Here is a 5,456-nt window from a genome sequence, read left to right as displayed (position 1 = left end):
CGCATTGCAGGCAGACGCTTTACCATCTGAGCCACCAGGGAAGCTCCAACATGAACTTTAGTAGTTCTCACACCTGATGAAATTGCAATTATGTAATTCATAGAACATGTAATGATTAACACCTAATGGACACATTTTTAATAAATGCTGATCTGCAGTAGGGGAACATTTTACCACAAAATCACAAAATCTTAGTGAGAGGAGCCTCAGAAGATCATTTTGCCTTTTTAACAGAATCACAACCTAGCCATTGTTAGCAAAGGAAAACACATCCTATTTCCAAGCATGATCCTTTTCTATTTTTACAGTTCATTTTTTAGAGAGGAGACATTCTATAAGGCTTCCCACGCTAGTGGCAAAGAACCTGCCTTCCAATGTAGGAGACTTAAGAACCACGGGTTTGATCCCTGGGTTGGGAAGACTCCCTGGAGAAGGGAATGTCAATCCACTCCAGTATTCTTGCTTGGAGAATCCCATGGACAGAGGAGCCTGGCGGGCTACAATCCATGGGGTCTCAAAGAGTTGGACATGACTGAAGTGACTTAGCAAGCACGTATGCATACATTCCATATTTAACAACATTCTTCATCACAATATTCTCTGTCAGAGTAAATGCAAATGCTTCTTCCTCTGATGTATACCCTTCTTTTCTCTTTCTCCCTGTCTCCCTACCCTCAACCCATGGAGTTTAGAAACAACTCACCATGCACTGTTGTAACAAACAGCCTCTTTTTGGGAGCTGTAGACCTCTCTGGGAATGGCTTACAGGGGTCCCCTCTCCTCTGGCAACTACTCCTAAAAGATAGGAGTTGACTCCCAGCTGCCATGTCTATATTCTGTCCCTGTTTCTGCTCCTGGCCTCACAATCAGTCAGGGCTGCTGGTAGACCCAACAGATTTTTTTTTCTCTCCCTGGGGCCAGATAGACATGACTTAGAACAGAAGACTTGAGTCATCTTGATATCAAAACCAGGGAGAGAAGGCTTATGGGCTTTGTCCTTCCCCAAATTGTTTTACATGGTTTGGTAACTTCAGCTTTCTTTCGCATTCAATAGGTTATCCCAGCCCTTCAAGTAAGTTCCCTTTCAGTTTTTGTTAGTCAGTTTTTGTTACTTGAATCCCAGGGAACTTGAACTAGTATAAGATACCCAATATTTTATCTGCCTGCTGGCATTGTACCGTGGCAAAGTGGAGCAAATATTAATCAAATTCCCCAGATTTCTGGAGAAAAGTACTACAGATTTGAGGATCCATTCCAATTTGCCAGGAGACTAAGCACAAAATTGGATTCATGCTCGGTCCTTCCCACTAGCTCACTTTAAGTTACTTATTCCTTCACCCACTTTCCTCTGGCTTCTAAGGGGCTTGTGGAGGTTTTAGTTTAACTCCACCTGGGAAGAGATTTTATTTTCACTTAGCTCTCTTCTATAAGTAGAATGGACTTATCTAGTTTTTTTTTTTCTCTTATAATACTTTTCTAACTTTTTAGCCATTTCCAACTTCTCTGAAATTCTCCTCCAGGCACTTCACATCACACTAAACACTTTAGGAAGTGACTTAGTCATGTAGAGATGTGATGGAGTTCTCTAGTATGGAGTCCAAGAAAGATCTTAATTTTATCTCAACATCTGGATAGGCATATTTAACTAAACTATGCATTTTGGAATGGTTCCAAAGCACCTGAGGGTAGTTGCAGTACCTTCGAGGTTTGCAGTAATGCAAAGATTTATATGCAGCATTTACCCCATGCTGGTTCAGAGTGTTATTCTTTTTCACCATTTGATTTATATACCTGCTCAAAGTTTTTTCAGTTGTAGGTGAGATCTCTGTGTCAGCCTCTGAACAGAAGCTGCCTGGAAGACACATCTCATCTTCCACAGCCCTGCAGTATCCAGCACAAAGCCAAGCACAGAACTAGGTGCTAAGAAACTATCTCCAAAACAGTCATTGTATTTGCAAAGTCTAAAACATAGCAGCCAAGTACCACTACCCAAGGGTGTTGATGCATTCTATTATCAAATATCTTGGTATTTCACAATTCTCAAAAGAAAAACACACACATTAACACACTTAACTAAACTTCTTTGGATATGACCAAAGCTTTATAAGGAGATACTTTAAGAAATCTAAATAATGTTGATGCAAGTTTTTCTAACTCCCATTGTAAAGCTCAGATGTGCCTTTCTGTCCTGGAATGCATCTTCTTCCTTCAGCCACTCCCAAAGCCAGGTGAAGTGGATTCATGTTTTTGGCAATGTTAGCAGATTCTGGCCATGCATTCCCCCTTGTGTCTCTCCATCAGGTTCTCACCTTTGATCCTCCACCAGAAAAAATAGAGAAAGTCTCATAATCCAGTTAAGGAGTTCATATTTTGAAGCTGTGCGAAATGACCAACAGCATTTATTTTACATTTGAAATTTAAGTACTTACACGGGAAGAAATTGTACGAACAGATCAAGACAAATGGTCAGGGAAATTTGGGAAATATTCACCCTTTAATATGAATGGAGCTCAATCACAGGGTGGCTTGGATGACAGGCTTGAGCAGGTGTCATCCATACCACTCACATGCTGTCCATGTGCCTACCTGGATGCTGAGGTGGGACACTTGCAGCCTTAGCTTGCAACCCTCTGTGCAAGGCTGGGAGTGCCCTGTGCCCTAAATGGACCTTGTTCTCCTGTTGGTCTTCCTGGCTTGACCCTGAGCCCGTGGGAGACAGGGCTGTGAATTATTTGTATGGCTAGTGTCTAGCCTAGGTAGGCATTTAATAGTCATGAGCTGAATGTTGGCCTATACTCGGCTAACTCCATCATTTAGCTTTATGTATTATTCGGAATTGGATTACTGCTGTGCCACTCAGTAAAAAGAAAACATCCTCACATGCCATGTGTGCCCCCAGAATAACTGCTCTTTTTATCCTGAGGGGCCACTAGGGACTAAGCTGCAGAAGGAGAGAGAGGATTGGACGATGAGTAACAAGCATCCCAGCTGGTGGCTCATACCTGAAAACTGCTTGTTCATGCTCCATTAGGCTCTGGCCTTGAACCGGTGACATCTCTTTGACATTACGGGTGGCGCTGGAAAAAATGGAAAAAGGAAATTCACCAAGGTTTCCAATGGAAGTGATGTAGTGAAAACAGACCTGAACTCCCAATTTAACCATTTTTAGGACAGCTGTTATATATTAGGTGCTTGCTGTATATCAGACAAAGGGTTAATCACATTATAAGCACTGTCTCATTTAATCCTTACAAACCGCTGCAATTAGTATTATCTTTCTTTTACAGATAAACTGAGGCTAAGGAAGAGGAAGAAACTTTTCCAAGATGACCCAGTATTACATATCTGTCTCAAAGCTAGGACATAGATGTAAGAATGAACTCCAACACACATAGTTTAGCTCCTGATCCATATACCTTTTATGACAAAGAAGATCACTTAAAAGCTATGTGATGCTGGCCAGGTATTTTAACTCCTCTGAGACTTGGTTTACTGGAAAGAAATTTAGAAATGGCGATGTCTGTCTCACAGGATTATTATGAGGTTTAAGTGAGATAACAATACATGAAGGCAGAAGCATGATCTTGGCACATAGAAGGCATTAAATAGAATATATATTTTTGGATAGCAAGGAGATCAAACCAGTCAATCTTAAAGGAAATCAACCCTGAATACTCATTAGAAGGACTGATGCTGAAGCTGAAGCTGCAATACTTTGGCCACCTGATGGAAAGAGCCGACTCACTGGAAAAGACCCTGATGCTGGGAAAGATTGAGGGCAGGAAGAGAAGGGGGTGACAGAGAATGAGATGGTTGGATGGCATCACCGACTCAACGGACATGAGTTTGAGTAAACTCTGGGAGATAACGAAGGACAGGGAAACCTGGCTGGCTGCAGTCCATGGGGTTGCAAAGAGTGGGACATGACTTGGCAACTAAACAGTGACAACAAATATTTTTTCTCTTCTTTAGGTCTGAACACACTTAGAAACTCAGAAAACTGACTGAGTAATAAATACACTGGCACAGAGACAGAGATGGTATGATGATCTTGGTCCTTATGGAGCTGGCATGGCCATGGAGATGGCCCGTTCTAACACTTGGGACAAGGGGCTGGGGTGTGCACACAGACAGGTCAGAGGGTCTATGGCCTTCACAGGAGTGATTTGATGATGTACCATGACTATATAGCCATCACTTCACACCTGCCTCTCCCACTGACAAATCTGCCACTAGGGTAGAATGGATATGTGAAAGTGAAAGCATTGGTCCCTCAATTGTGTCTAACTCTTTGCAGCCCCATGGACTGTAGTCCAAGGCCACCAGAGTTCTCTGTCCATAGAATTCTCCAGGCAGGAATACTGTAGTGGGTAGCCATTCCCTTCTCCAGGGCATCTTCCCAACTCGGTGATGGAACCCAGGTCTCCTGCACTGCAGGCAGATTCTATACCGTCTGAGCTACTTGTATGTGTAACTAAATTCATGCTTGTGCACATGTCAGTGTGTGTGCGTGAAACAGTTTTCCATCATTATCACCAAGATTCCCTCATTGAGAATATTTGATAGATTCAACGCCAGTGACTCATTATTACCTTTTGCTAAACATTAATTCTGTAAAGTTTTCAAAAGTTGGTTTAAGTTCACACAGAGGAAAATCCTGATTTCACTGTTACCTTCAGCTAGGGACTATGAATAAGTAGACAGGACATGTGAACCCGCTGTTTGCTCAGTGCTGTACTGTTATCACCTACAACGCATTTGTGAAACATTTCCAGTTCTTCCCTGGTTCAGTTCAGTTCAGTTGCTCAGTCATGTCTGATTCTTTGAAACCCCATAGACTGCAGCATGCCAGGCCTCCCTGTCCATCACATACTCCCAGAGCTTGCTCAAATTCATGTTCATCGAGTCTGTGATGCCATCCAACCATCTCATCCTCTGTCATCCCCTTTTCCTCCTGCGTTCAATCTTGCCCAGCATCAGGGTCTTTTCCAAGGAGTCAGTTCTTCTCATCAGGTGGCCAAAGCATTGGAGTTTCAGCTTCAACATCAGCCCTTCCAATGAATATTCAGGACTGATTTCCTTTGGATGGACTTGTTGAATCTCCTTGCAGTCCAAGGGACTCTCAAGAGTCTTCTCCAACACCACAGTTCAAAAGCATCAATTCTTCGGTGCTCAGCTTTCTTTTTAGTCCAAATCTCACATCCATACATGACTACTGGAAAAACCATAGCTTTGACTAGACAGACCTTTGTTGGCAAAGTAATGTCTCTGTTATTTAATATTCTGTCCAGGCTGGTCATGCTTTTCTTCCAAGGAGCAAGTGTCTTTTAATTTCATGACTGCAGTCACCATCTGCAGTTGTTTTGGAACCCAAGAAAATAAAGTCTGTCACTGTTTCCACTGTTTCCCCATCTATTTGCCATGAAGTGATGGAACCAGATGGGACCAGATCTTTG

The sequence above is a fragment of the Cervus canadensis genome, chromosome 28 (assembly GCF_019320065.1).
Source record: "Cervus canadensis isolate Bull #8, Minnesota chromosome 28, ASM1932006v1, whole genome shotgun sequence".
NCBI lineage: Eukaryota > Metazoa > Chordata > Mammalia > Artiodactyla > Cervidae > Cervus > Cervus canadensis.
Note: the sequence above shows the minus strand (reverse complement) of the source record.